This window comes from Magnolia sinica, chromosome 14 (genome assembly GCF_029962835.1).
Source record: "Magnolia sinica isolate HGM2019 chromosome 14, MsV1, whole genome shotgun sequence".
In the NCBI taxonomy this organism is placed as follows: Eukaryota; Viridiplantae; Streptophyta; class Magnoliopsida; order Magnoliales; family Magnoliaceae; genus Magnolia; species Magnolia sinica.
In genome coordinates, this window is record NC_080586.1 from 13,541,892 (window position 1) to 13,557,667 (window position 15,776).

The following is a 15,776-nucleotide window of genomic DNA, read 5'->3' on the forward strand; positions in this document are numbered from 1 at the left end:
AATGAGCCCCCAGCTAAAGAAGCTCTACCGTTGAAAGTGGGCCTTAAAGGCAACCATCAAAGCGGATCAAATAAAATTTAGGCACACGTGGTAGGCCGAGCGAGGGAGTACGAACATAGACCACCCACAAAACACCCTGTGATGCACCAACGGTTCCATCCAATCCCAATACATGAGGGACACCCATGTATTTAAACAGTTGGAGAGAGATTTAGGGCCTGTTTGTTAACGCTGAATTTTTACACTTAACGCAAATTTGGGGAAATGATCCGTGTTTAGTGGTGTTTGTTAAGGTGTCGTTAATGTGGAAGAAGGAAAGCGCAAGGAAAGCGCTAAGTGGTTTTTCACTGAATTCTTTTTGTGATAAAAGTCTGGCGTAATGGTGAATGCGGAATGCACTTAATAATTTTTTCATTAAATAAAAATTTTTACTTCCAAAATTATCCCTTTTCAAGTTGTTAGCACCGAACAAAATCAACTTTTAACTTGTGAAACTTCTTTATGCCACAACATAGTGTATGTGTTTCATCCATTCCATTCATCCATTTTAAAGATCATTTTAGGGCTTGATACCAAAAATGAGAGGAATATAAATCTCAGGTGGACAATACCACAGGAAAATAATAGTGATTGGATATCCACCATTAAAATTCTCCAAGGCCCAATGTACTGTTTATTTGACATCCAATCTGTTGATTAGGTCATATAGACCTAGATGAATGGAAAAAACAAAGATCAACTTGATCCAAAACTTTTATGGCCCCCAAAAAGTTTTTAATGGTCAACGTTCATTCAACACTATTTTCCTATAATGTGGTCCACTTGAGATTGGGATATACCTCATTTTTTGTCTCATACCATAAAATGATCTAGAAACATAGATGGATGGCATGGATGAAACACATACATCATGGTGGGGCCCACATAGCACCGACCATCAGGCTGGTGGCAGGGGAGTAGCTAGTCTGTTTCCCAAACCCAGGAGAAATTGACCACTGTATACGCCACCTTTTACCGGGTGTCTTTTCAACACACTACTAGAGTTACGTCACCAAGTTATGTGGGCCCCATCATGATGTATGTTTTGTATCCATGCCATCCATCCACTAGGAAATATAATTTTAGGTAAAGATCCAAAGAATGAGTCAAATCCAAAGCTCCAATGGACCTCACCATAGAAAACAGTGGGGAGAGTGACACCCACCATTAAAAACTTAAATAGGCCACACAAGTTTTCGATCAAGCTGATATTTGTTTTTTACCCTTCTTTCATGTCTATGTTAACTTGTGAACAGGTTGGATTTCAAATAAAAATCTCGTGAGTGTTAGGAAGGTTTCAACGGTAGCCATCAATCTTGCCACTTTTTTTTTTTTGTTAGTGGGGTCAACTACATATTTGGATCTGCCTCATTCTTTAACTCATGCTCTAAAATTAAATCTCCAAATAGATGGACTGTGTACATAAAGCACATACATCTTGGTGGACCCACATACATCATAGTAGGCCCATGGAACTTGATGACGTCACTTCGGTAGCGAATCTCTCTATTCAACCTTTCAGGGACATGGAATCCCTGAGAAAGCCTTTCACAGGAAGTTCCTGCGCTGAGAACCCAGGTAGGGCCCACTGTGATGTTTGTAAAAAATCCTCCCCGTCCATTCCTTTTGTGAGTTCATTTTAGGACATGTTGTCAAAAATAAACTGTATCCAAAGCTCATGTGAGCCGAAAAGGTGATAATTAAACGTCCATAGTAGAAATATTCATGGGGCCACAGAAGTTTTAATTCATTCTAATATTTTTGTTTACAGTTCATCCCAATAGGAATGACTTTATTAACGGTATGGATGACATCTAAACATCACTGTTGAACTTAGGAAGGTTTCAATGGTAAGAATTTCCCTAACCACATTTTCCTTTTGTACGGCTCACTTGAGCTTTGGATACTGTTCATTTTTTATAAAATGTCCTAAAATGAACCCACAAAACAGATGGACAGGAAGGATTTCTAACAAACATTATAGTGGGCCCCACATAAGTGCGAAAGGCTTTTGTAGGAAATCCTCGTCCACCCTTCAGTAGTTAATCCGCGTACAAGTCAGATGCAGATTGGTTGGTGTACCTCATACTAGTTATGTAGCTGTTGTACTGGCATCAGCAAATTCCGTGGATTCCATCATGAGGTATGTGTTATATCCAAAACACCCATCCATTTGGTGAGCTCATATTAAAGCTTGAGATGAAAAATAAGCTACAAAAAGTAGTAGGGATTGAACGTCTACCATTGAAACCCTTTTTGGGGTCATAGAAGTTTTGAATCAATATGATTTTTATTTTTTTTCCTCTTCGTACAGGTATTTGTGACCTTATGAACATATTGGATGAAAAATAAACTTAAATAAGCCACAAAAGTTTTGGATCAATATGTTTTCACTTCATCTAATTGGGAATGACCTTATAAACGATTTGGATAGCATATATTTATAAGGTGAGTCTTATTTGAAGGTTTTGTTGCCATTGGTGTTCAATCCTATGCAACACATAGTGACAATCTTCACGCTAAGAGGAATTGAGGGCCTTATGATGATATTTTAGTTTTTTTATTAAGTATTGTAGTTTATTTGAATTAAATATAATGATTTTATTGTCATTTAATAAAAAATAATTTCTTTATAATGTAAAACATTTCCAAATGAGAGATATGGGCAAACGTGTCAAATTAACATATTTCAGACATTTAAAATGTTTGTTAACAAACAATTTATTTCAAATTCAATACTTAACTTTTAGACTTCGGCCATAATTATCAAACAAGTTTTTTTATTTTTTTATTTAAAATTTTAACTTTAGATTTCAAATTCAGGCTTCATATTTCAGATTTAACAAACAGGGCCTTAGAGAGTTTAGAGGTCCAACGATCCAAAGAGTCTATAATACAAAGAGAATCCAAAGATGAGAGAGAGAGAGAGAGAGAGAGAGAGAGATCATATGGCCGTCCCCATGGGCTTGGCTGACCGTTGTTTTGTCCAATTAAAAGCAAAAATATTTTGAGTCAAGAAGTCAACAAAGTCAACAAAATGGGTCAAAATTAGGGATATCCGATCATCTCTTTTGTAAAAAAACAAAAAGGTGTCCGATCTCTTGTTTTACTTCTCACATCTCAAATTAACTTTCATTAAAATCCACACATTCCGAACATACTAATGATATACATACTCATATTTTTTACTTTACTTATATAATTCTCTTTCCCATATATATATATATATATATATAGATATATATATATATATATATCTATCGTACCGAGGTCTTAAATCCCACACAATATGAGCCAGTGTCACTCAATTTCTCTTGTAATGGCCTAGAGTCTTAAATTCTTCAAACCACGGGCTGGTGCAATAATGTCAAAACTCTATTACATTCTTTTAAAAAATTATAAAATTTTGTAAAATAGAGACCATGTCGTACGGACCAAAAAGGGTGTCTAAGCTTGTTATTTTTTATAACCTAGTCTATTATTTTGAATCTATTGCGATGGACCAACCACATAAGTCGCTTGAGTTAGAAAATATGTTTTTACTTCTACATCAATTCAAAATTCAATCAAATCAAATTTAAAACCGTAAATAACAAAGCAAATTTGAAGCTCAAGCGACACAATAGAAAGCATGGGTGATTTAATGCTTACCATTGAAAACTTATGGAGTCCGGGTTGATATTTATGATTTCCCAACACCATGCGAGAGTGACATTATCAGCGAGTTGGATGACAAATAAATATTACAGTGGGCGCTTGGAAGGTTTCAACTGTATAGTGTCATTGACCCATATAAAACATATACATCTCAATGGCTCCACAACACCTAACGCATCAACGCACCACCGTTAGCAACACCACCAAATCCGCGTCCCCTGATTATGCGTTCGTATCCACACCGTCCGCCCATGATAAAGTATGCGTTCGTATCCACACCGTCCTTCTATTTTTAAAGAGAAGTTTACCGTATGACCTAACGAATGAAGTAAAGCCGTAAACCAATGAAACCTTCTTAGTGCCCACCATGATGTTATTTTGACATCCAACCTGTTCATAAGTCAACAACGACATGGAATAAGGGAAAACACAAATGTCAACTTAGATAAAAAATTTATGTGGCCCTAAGAAGTTTTTAATGGTAAGTGTTTGATTCCCACTGTTTTCTGTGGTAGGGTCCACTTGAGATTTGGATCTGCCTCATTCTTTGGATTATACCCTAAAATGATCTATTTAAATGGATGGACGGTGTGGATACAACACATACATCGTACTGGAGCCCACAGGACTTGGTGATGTCACTTTATAGCTAGTCTCGCTACTGTCGGGTTCATAGGCCATAGCTAATCCGCGTCCCATTATTAGTGGTTCAGACGCCTGTAGGTGATCACTTCTTACGATAGATATGGGCCTCGCCGCATTGGGCCAAAAATCCTCAACTAATCTCCCAGATTAGAACAAGTGTAATTCTTCATGGCCTACAAAATAGACGTTTCATATAAGAAATAAATAATTCAACGTTCTACATTTAAGAAAAAGAGATCAAATCTTTCACTTTGTAATTATAAGGTAGTTCTCACCAAACCAATGGACTTGATCTCATAACATAAACAAAATTATACTGAATCTAGCTTGCATGAACATGAAACGGTCCTAGTTCCCACACTTACAAAACTTGAGACATTGCTAGTAAAATCGTCAAACTTTGGGGGTATAAATGGAAAGAAAAAAAGAAAAGAAACGACTCAAACCCTAACCCTAGCCCCTTCACACCCTATTAAAACCCACCGGCTTTCTTTCAAGCAGCTGCCTCGCAACAGACGTCTCTCCAACCTTTTTTTTCTTTTCGCCCTTTCCTTCCCTTCCCTTCATATTAAGAAAAAACAAATTATCGATTTCTTATTTGCTTTTTTTTCATTAAATTATATTTCAGATGAAGAAGATGAAGATAGTGCGATGATGATGAATGTTAATCCCAGCTCATTATGAGACCTTCCATTGGAAGGTCAGGGAAAAGATTTCACAACAATATCTATCTGAGCTCTTTTTTCACTTCTTTTCATAACTTTTTTTAAAGGATTTTTCAAAAAAAAAAAAAATCGATTTTTAGTAGAATCTAATGTGAAAACAAGGGGGATTTTAATTTTAATTTTTATTTTTATTTTTGTTTTTGGATTAGTTCCCGATGATGGATATATCAATACCATGCTAATGCTGAGATATATGATTAAATCCTTCTCTTTGATCTTCTGAGGGAATTCTTCCTTTATTTTTATTTTTATTATTTTTTTCTTTTACCTTTTTAATTTTTAATTTTTAATTATTATTATTATTTTTTTTAATTCATACGCTCTGTTTTACATCGAGTCTGGCATGTATGTTCCCACTATTGAAGCCATTCACTATTATCGGTCGATCCTAACCATCCAATCTCTCACTCCAAAAAGTGGATTAGATGGAGCAGAGGAACATTATCTAGAAGGTCGCTGGCCTTTGATTGCTTATGATCTAACCATCCGATCGAATATTAAGAAAAATGGATGTTCAAGATCGAGTAGAGAAATAAACAGGTTTAGTCATTGGATTGAGCCTAACCGTCCGATCTATACATGTAAAATGGATTAATATAACGAGAATGACTGGCATATGATCTGTAGTAAATCTTGAGCGGTCCAGATGATTTTATCAACCGGAAAAGGTGGTCCTCGATGTCTAGGCCAAACCCAGTCTTGAGACCCAAGGCGGGAGCCTGGCCCTAAGCAGGGCATGGCATAGGTCCGCAAAGCAAGGATTAGAACGGGGAGTAGGTGCCTCTCCTGCCTCACCCAAGACGGTGCGGCCCCTAATGTGGGGCCCACCTTGATGCATTTATTCTTTTTCAAGATCATTTTAGGGCATGATCTGTACTTAGAATGCCCTGCCATTAATGTCTTCCTAGTGCTCACCTTAATGTATATGTCGTTATCAACCATTTCACACCACCGTAGTGTTTATACGTTTATCTACCATTCAACTGCAAACCTGGGTGAAGATAAATAAATAAATAAAACTTTCATGGCGGATTAGATCAATCACCACTGTTACCTATAGTATGGTAATCTTCTTCATTTTTGGACTCATGCCCTGAAATGAATGGATAGTTTGGATATAGAACAAATACAAATCATGCCCTAAAATGATCCCGCAAAATGAAGGCAGGCCCTTGATAAAAGCCACATGCATTGTACATCCACACTATTTATCTGTATTTTTCAGATTATCCCAGGGTGTAGTCCCAAAAATTAAGAAATGTAAAATTCAGCTGAATGAAAGTCAAAAACCAAATGTCAGCTTAATCTAAAAAATTTGTAGCTTGAAAAAGGTTTTTAATTGTTAGTAACCATGGTTTTTGGAAATGGTACATAGATTCTCCAGACGGGCCCTGCCCATGTTATGGGCCCGTCAATTGATCTGTATGAAAAAATGATTACGAATAAATATGTCATCAAGCATGTGGCCCATATTATGGACGGCTGATCTGTGGAGTTTCTTTCCATCTCAGTGAGGCACAGAAAATGAACGGATTGGATGGAATATACACACCAAGGTTGGTCCCACACTTGTTAGAGTGGGGCGCGCCCACTCCCCAATGGTCCCCATCTTGTGGTCCACATGATTTGTGGAAAGAGCTGGTTTTTGGCCCCACATTGGGTGGGCCATGTGATTGACAGGTGGAAGTAAAACATGGGGCGCGGATTGGGTACTAGTACCCTACCATGGCCTACAGATGGTCCTGTCAGGGGCTCTGTGGGGCCACCCTGATGTATATGTTTAATCCAAGCTGAACATCCATTTGAAATATCATTTTAGTTAAGAATCCCCAAAAGGAGTCAGATAAAAGGCTCTCGTGGATCACACTACACGAAAACAGTAAGAAATATCAGGGATTGAATGCCGAATGTCGAAAAACTCTTAGGACCAAGATGTTTTGTATCAAGCTGATATTTACTATTTTCCTTTCATTCAGGTTCATGTGACCTTACGAGCCTTCTTCCTTTTTAGGCTCAATGCACTAAAATGATATTTTAAATTGGATGAAACGGCTTTAATAAAACATGTACATCATGGTGGGCCAATAGATCCACTGATAAGGGGAGCGGATTATGTGAGACCCTGGATCCACTAAGGTGAGTGGACCGTTGACTGTATGGCTAACAGTGATATATACGTGGCTTAAATTCACACCTTCCAACTATTTTGAAAGCTCATTTTAGGACACAATATGAGAAATAAAGATAGCTCAAATCTCAAGAGGACCACACTAGGGTAAACAGTTGTGATTGAATTCATGTTTATTTGTCATCCAACCTATTGATAAGTTCACAAACACTTATACGAAGAGACCACACAAATATCATCTTGTTCCAAAGCTTTTGTGGCCCACGAGAAATTTTTAATGGTCAATCACCGCTATTTCCTATACTATGGTCCATGTGGGATTTTGAACTGTTTCATTTTTTGGATAGGGATGGATGGCTTGGACGTAGTCACATACATCACATGCCCTAAAACGAGTTTTGGCTATGGATGGACGGCGTGATGTAGTCACATGCATCACAGTGGGCCCCACAGTCAGGGGTCCAATCCACCTCGGTGGTTCTGGGGTCTCAACTAATCCGCTCCCCCTAACAGGACCATCACGTGTTAAAAGGGTCGAAGGAGTGACCCATGAAATGTCAAACCAGAGCGGTTAAACCGGTGATTTCATCTTTGACCGTCTAATGAATGTCCGCCAACACGTTCAGTGCTACTTTCTTACAGCCGTCCTCTGTGGACGCAGATTAGATACTGAAAGCTTGAGTAGTGAGATTCCCTAATGAAATGACGTCATTGAGTTCTGTGAGACCTATCATGATGTATGTGTTGTATCCACACCGTCCATCCACTTGGAGGGATCATTTTTGGGCATGAGAGAGAGAGAATGAGTAAGATTCAAAGCTAGAGTGAACCCTACCACAGAAAATAGTGGAGACAGTGACGCCCACCATTGAAACCTTCCTAAGGTTCACTATAATGTTTATCTGAGATCCAATCGTTTTCATAAGTTAAGACAGACATGAAAGAAGGGAAAACAAAAATTTAAGCTTGATCGAAAACTTTTGTGGCACTTAGAAAATTTTAATGGTGGCGTCACTCTCTCAACTGTTTTCTGTGGTGGGTTCAGTAGAGCTTTGGATCTGAGCCATTCTTTGTCTCATGCGTTAAATTGATATCTCCAAAATGGATGGACGGTGTGGATACAACACACACATTTATGTGGGTCCCACAGGACTTGGTGACGTCACTTCAGTCGCGAGTATCGCTGCTCAACCTGTAAGTAGCATAATCCGCGCCGCCTCTGTAGAGCATAGATTCTGTAACGTTGCTAGTCTATGGACCGCGGAGTCTAGACCGAACGCGAATCAGGTGATGGGTCGATATGCTGGGCGCTGTGGGGCCAAGGTGGATGTATATGTATTATATCCATGCCGTCCATCCGTTTTTCCCCTTCACCTTTAGGCATAAACCCAAAAAATGAACAGATCCGAAGCTCAAGTGGACCACACCATGTGAAGCAGTTGTGATTAAGTTCCCGCCATTAAAAACTTATGGGACATAAAAGTTTTGAATCACGCTTATATTTATGTTTTCCCTTAATACAGGTCTGAGTGACCTTATAAACAGGTTGTGTGACAAATAAAAGTTACGGCGCTCCCTGGTAAGATTTCTAGGATAGGTGTCATTATCTCCACTGTTTCTTATGGTGTGGCCCATTTGAACTTTGTATCTATTTCATTTTTATGTTCAGGCCCTAAAATAAGTGAGCAAAACTGATGTACGGCATGGATATAAAACATATACATCAAGTCGGGCCCCACGGTGCCCCATCCCATCGGCACACTACCACTGTGGTGGTGATCGCAACCCCACCTAATCCCCAGCATGTGGGCTTCAGTATTACATGATAGGTCCTAAGTACGGACAGCATGTGGGCCGTAGTGTTAAAGGCCGTCTTTTAAACTACAGGATAATTGGATATTTCTGTATTTAGAAGCACCGTTCAACCGAAGTTGGTTTTACTAGTGGGATGGACCAACTGATCGTTATCCTGCCGCTTGTACCGTAGATAGTTTTATATCCACTCCGTAGATAGCAGACGGCCTGGATATAAAACACGTACATCATGGTGGGCCCACGGTAATGGAACCACGGACTTGGGTAGCTCAGGATCCACCAAACTCGTGTCCAGCTTCATGTTAGTTTTGCACCATTTAAAAAAACGAGGATGACTCATCCACGCACGTGGCAATATACTGCTATCCAGCCCATTCAAATTGTGGGTCCCATTGTGGATGGATAATATATGTAAATCACACTTATCAAGCAATTTTAACCATCCAATCAATGGCTATCTAATCAATGTTTAAAAGTAAATTGTTGAGTGGCCCAAATTCAAATGGAAGAATTGAATGGTTAATTTCTCCATCCACAGTTGGATCAGCATTTTGGAAAATTATGACCCACCTGATGAGCGGTCTGGATTGTCTAAGTGTGTGCTAGATGCGCTGGATTTTGTTTGGAAAATTACAGCACATCTGGCACACATTTACAAGATCCAAACCAGTCATCAGGTGGCCGTAATTGTAGAGCATATGGATCATTGATCATCTTGTTTCTGACCATCCATTTTTCTCGACACTTGTGGTCCACTTTACAAGTGAACTGATCTCATTATTGAAACAAGGAAACAGCGGGCCACACCTGATGAAATTAATACCACTCATGTCTTTGATCTCTCGCTGGGCCAATATTAACGGTCCGAAATTTTCCTCACCTGGAATGTTTTGAAAAACTAAAACATGGAACAATCTGTGTTACTGAAATAATTTTGATTGGACAATTCAGATCTTCTCATCAAAAGCCAAGAAAATGGACGCTCTACAATTAGTAATCATGTCCTCAAAAAACACTTTTAAATGGACTATCTAACCTAATCATTGGCCACAATTGAATTTGATTGAAACTCAATTGTCAAAAAGTTGCGATTTCATAAAAGAGTAGAGAGTCTAATTTACTTCAATTTTTAAGTTTCTGTTTACAGCATTTACACATCCCATGCATCCGGCCTTTGGCCCAAGTTAAGCGATTCTAGACACTATCCTGGCTTAACATCTGCGATGGACGTCAAGCTCAGTAAGATAATCATTATTCTATATTTTCGGGTTTAGTGGCCCACTAATGAACGGTCTAGAACTTATTCAGAAGAGCAGAGTATTTCTAAAATGAACTAGGCGGTAAGATTTTTTGTGCATATCAACTAAAGTTTGGATTAGCTAAATTCATAGTGTGGCCTATTTGCAATTAGCGGAAACGGTGATTCGATTCTAATCACCCTAATTAAGAGTCATAATTCAACTATACTCAAAGCTATTCGAATTAGTAAAATATACCAAAACTAGAAAATATTAATTTAATTATGTAATATGATTCATAATATGATTAGAAGCAATTCCTAAAAATACATCGAATACAAAAACTCTAAGATGAAAAAGATATGCGTGGTTCATCGGCAACGTGTAGTTGCAAAAATTTTCAATTTCAATAGGTCTATTTCATATAATAATTTTGGTACTTTTAATTATTAGATTATTTTTATTATTTTTCTAGTAATTCATTATCAAGTATATTTTATCTATACCAAAATCCATTACATTTCAAGTTATAAAAAATTTCTAAAAATTTTGGAAGTACCAGCTGCCTGAAACTAATGATTTTCGTAAAGTTTACAAAAAGTCCTAAAATTAACCTCTATTATATTTTGTTTTTATTTATTATTTATTTTTCTATGAAACTAAACTCATCAACTTCAATCTAGTCTTTGAATCACCTCAATCGGAGTTGTAAAAAAATATATATGACTTTTTGAAGTTAGTACACTGAAACTGTCAAAATCCGAACATGCAGAATATTGTTGAATAGAGTTACTCGGTTGTACCGAGTCTCACTCGATGCAACCGAACCCTGCTGTCTAGATTTGCTCAATTGCTCGAGGTGATCTACTTGGTGCAACCAAGTAGTGCTGCCCCAGTTTGCTCGGTGCAACCGAACCTTGCTGTCCATATTCTTCAAAATTCTCAAATTTCACTCAATCGAGCGGTTTTAGTGGATCCAAGGTCACTCCTTTTGACCCCAAACATGTGTGAATACACACATAGACAAGTTCTCAAGTCCGGAAATCAAATGTACTACACAAGGACATCCAATTCCCAACCCCCAAAAATATAGGGCGTTACATTATACTCATTAAATCTATATATGAATTAAAACGAGCACCCCAACAATGGCATGAAAAGTTTGATTCAAATGTGTTTTTTTATGGTTTTACACATAATATAGCTGATAAATGTATATAATCTAAAGTTTGTAATAATTATATTGTGATTATATGTTCATATGTAAATGACAAGTTAATTATCAGCAACAAATGAAATGTGTAACCAAAACGAAGAGGTTTCTCTCTTCCATTTTCAAAATGAATGATATTGGACAAGTGGATATCATATTAAGTTTAAACAATTAATTAATTTATTTATTTTAAAAAAAAGCATAATGGGGTTATGCGTTGTGTTAGCCTCATTACATTGAGGGCCTGTTTGGCCAACCGCATTAGGTGGGATTAAGGTTTATGGAATTGTAAAAATTACAATAAATGCATGTGTAAGGTATTGTCCCTAGATTGGGTATCCCATGTTTTCTAATACCATGTTTAGAATGTATACATTCAAAAGTAAATCTTAGGATTTACCTTCAAATTGCATTTGGATTGAACCTGGATAAAGCAAAAATTCATCATCCATGGGATTTGTAATCTCATCTCACACTTTTCAACACAAGGCTCATTTTCCAAAGCCTACAAAGTTAATTTTAATCCCATCTCACACTCCTTCCAAACATGCCATTCCAAATTTCAAAGTGGGATTAGTAACGCAATCCCATTTAATACAACTTAATACCACGAGCCAAACAGGCCCTAAACAGATACCGAATAAGTTTAACCACTTAAAAATCAATGTAACGCCCCAAATTTCATGGTTCAAGCAATAACTTGATCCCTGATATTTCGAATGTCATGTTTGCTTTGCAAAAGCATGATTTATTTATACGGTTCATTAGTGTCAATGCATTAATAAAAGCTAAGCTAAATAGTGTATATCAGTCAAACAAAAAATACATATAAAATTAACCTCCAAAATACACATCCATAAAATCAAACGTCACATAGAGTCCACCCAACTGAGGACCCAATATACATGTCCAAAAGAATGATAAAGTGTATAATCCCTACCCAAAATATCCCAATACAGCTCCAACGGGTTAAATACACCAACCCACTACTGCTCTCCTGAAAACTGAAAATACAAAAACTCTTCTACAGGATTTAGATATTCCTTCTCGATGGCACATGCTTCTACAGTACCTCCATCGGTGAAATCATCTCATTGATATTTTAAAACAATCACAGGTGAGAGTAAGTGATCAACTCAGTGCTACTATTATCCGAAGTTACACATGTTATCAGTACATTCAGGCATAGGCAATGATAGCATTATAAAACAAGCAATTCATAAGCTAATTCTTTAAATCCATGGATGACATGATATGCGCATGTATGACTTGAGAACAATAATATCCACAATAACACAATAACCAACAAATTACCACTCCACAAAAATATGGTTCGCCTCCAGTGCAACGCACAAATGCATGCCATGATATGCATGATTAGTTGAGTAATTGTTATTCCAAGTTCAAACAACAGTTTGGTGAAGCTAGGATACCGCCATTGTCTCACTAATCTATACCCAAATTACGTGGCTCGTTGCGGCACAAAGCGGCTTCTCACTAGTGTCCCTTGAAATTATTTAGGGTTTGTCACCCAATGGTTTATCATTCCCAAACAACAACAGTAAAGGCTCATCACCCAAGGATAATTTCAAACAATATAAGGGTCGTCACTCAAGCACAAATGTGACGAAGCACGACGCCATAGCTATCACAACACGGTGGGTTCATGGCGTTTGTGAGTGTTCAATTGTTAGTACGGGGAGGCTCATCACCAAATATTTTTATCAACATGGTAGACTCGTTACTCAATGTTTTATTGATATGATAGGCACGTTACCTAGCATAGGCTGACAGCTCAGATATGGTGTCCCATATCATTATGCCTGACTCTTGAGTTTTATCGGATTGTAACATACTAACAGTTATGAATGGACCCCATTTGCTAGTAACGGTGGTATCTAGATTCCTTAAAATGTCACAATATCACCAAATATTAGAGTGGTTGAGCTAGGCATTAAGCTAATATGATTGACTAGGGGGAACCTAAGACAAAACTAGCATTGGGCGCAAAGCATCCCATGTAGTTCTAATTATTATCGGTCGTCCGTGTTAAACCCGGTCGACTGCATAAGTTTGGAATGGCCAACCTGTGGCTGTCATCCTTTGCTTAAGAGATTAACAAGGCTCGATCTAACACAACGACAATTAAATTTTATCAATTGCACATTAATAATAATATAACGATATACTAACGCAACCAAATATGTCAGATTCATGACAATACAAGTCAGTACAATCCAAGGTATGTCAATATAAATCCCTAAGTATTAATTGTAATAACCCTAATTCCTTTAACGATTTACACACTTTTGCACCCACATAAACCCTATAATATATGGAACTTAACAGACACTTAAAACACACCATTAATTAAAAGGAGTATCCTCTCCCAGTCACACATTGGGTGTGTTTAAATTTTGAGGATAAGATTCTTATAAGGAGGGTAGAATGTAATGACCTAAGATTTTGGTGCGCATGCATGCATATGCATACATAAACACTTGCATTCATCTAAGCATTCATGCACAGTCCTTCCATTTATTCACATATTCATGCATACATGCATCCATAAAGTGTACAAGTTATATATATGTATATGTATACGTGGACTCTTTTTACTCATACACCTAAGGCTAATCGTTCATTCATTAACCAGCTTAAATCTAACCATTAAACATACACTAAACCCAATCATGTAGGGTATGCAGTCACCCACTCACCCATTCATTTTTAGGATTATAGTTTAATCATCTTAGCTGTTTATCCGATAATCCACCGATCTGATCAACTAAAAATCCATCTTGCACCTATTTGACCATAAAAGTAACCATACATTAACTTGTATAAATGATTAGACTCTTAATCATTTGGTTACTTCACATATATATTATCATCCAACCGTACATGATACCTGCATCCACCAATTGGTGTGAGGCTCGTATCCTAGACCATATTGTTCTGTCGAATCCCGCGATCATTCCCGTCGAATTTCAGCAACCTGCGACTGATAATCGATATTTTCGTGCGACTCTAAGTCATATTCTTTAGATTTGAGTCAGCTTAATTCAAGACTTATACTACTGCGACCGCACCGTCGCTGCGGTTCCAACGTCGTGTCTTACGCACCGATCCGATACCTTGGCCAGGAGATGTGGGTCTGCATTTATTTCGAAGAAACACCGTGCATTTGCAATCCCAAGAGAATATCTACAATAAGTCTCATCAATCAATTACTCAATCAATCAATCAATCACCTCATATCAAGTACAAGAGCAACCCCAAAGTCAACTCTCTCTCACCCTCTCCCTTACACACCCATACATGTCAAGTACATCATCACCTCACATCCATCACTCACACCCATCACCTCTCTTACAACCACCATTCTCTCTCCTTTCTCTTCACATTTTTCCAAGCAACAAAAATCCCAAGCAAAGTGGTGGACGTCCATGGTTTTTCAAGAGAGAAAGTGAGATGTGTGTGGCCCACTTCCCACCCCAAAATTCTTCATCTTAGCCATTTATTTCTCATCATCCTCCATTAAAGTGAGACACAAGGAGCTTGGCTTTCCATCGGACCAAGAAGATCGAACGGTGGGTCCTTCTATAGGCCTAGATTTCATATTTTTATGATAGGCCAAGTGAGGCCTACCGATCAATGGTATGGATCTCATTTTGGACCCTAGATGTGACCGATGGCCCACTATGATTCTCATGATCATCTCATGATGGGTCATTCTCCATGGACCCCATCATGATGTTTATTTTTCTTGCATGGATAGGGTCATCTAGACCTTTCATTTCGGTGGAGAAAGGATCTCCACCGTTGATTTGGATTGGTGAGCCCATATGTAATGGGACCCACTTGATGTATGTGGTAAATCATGGAAGGAGGGCCCATAGTGCCGGGGTCCCTCCATCACTCGATCTCTCTCTCTCTCCCTCTCTCTCTCTCTCTCTCTTTTCCCTTGGTGTTGGCCCCTTGATGTATGCATTTTATCCAAGTCATCCACCTTCATGAGACCCACTTGATGGACGTGTAGGATCTACACCGTCCAAACCATGTGGGCCCTACCTTAGGGAGATGGGAAAACACAAATGCTAGGTTGATCCAATCAAGTGGGGCCACGTCCACGTGGGACCCACCTTGATAAAACGCCCACGTCCAACGTCCCTAGACGCTGGACTTGTGAAGTGTGAATAAACAGTGGGTGTGCTAGCAAAAAAAAAAAAAGAGGCTTGGTTTACGCTTTTTGGGTGGGCCACTCATATAGGCCCCACCTTGATGTATCAATCCAATCCACGCCACCCATTTCA

General features: G+C 38.2%; 2 non-coding genes across 2 annotated transcripts; both read left to right on the forward strand.

Moving 5' to 3' along the window:
* The first annotated feature begins 4,982 nt into the window (after positions 1-4,982).
* On the forward strand, positions 4,983-5,083 carry LOC131226534 (small nucleolar RNA snoR69Y). Its single transcript, XR_009161909.1, has one exon. It is a non-coding gene; the product is annotated as a small nucleolar RNA snoR69Y (small nucleolar RNA).
* A 131-nt stretch (positions 5,084-5,214) lies between these two features.
* Positions 5,215-5,296, forward strand: LOC131226540 (small nucleolar RNA snoR53Y). Its single transcript, XR_009161915.1, has one exon. It is a non-coding gene; the product is annotated as a small nucleolar RNA snoR53Y (small nucleolar RNA).
* The last annotated feature ends 10,480 nt before the right edge of the window (positions 5,297-15,776 follow it).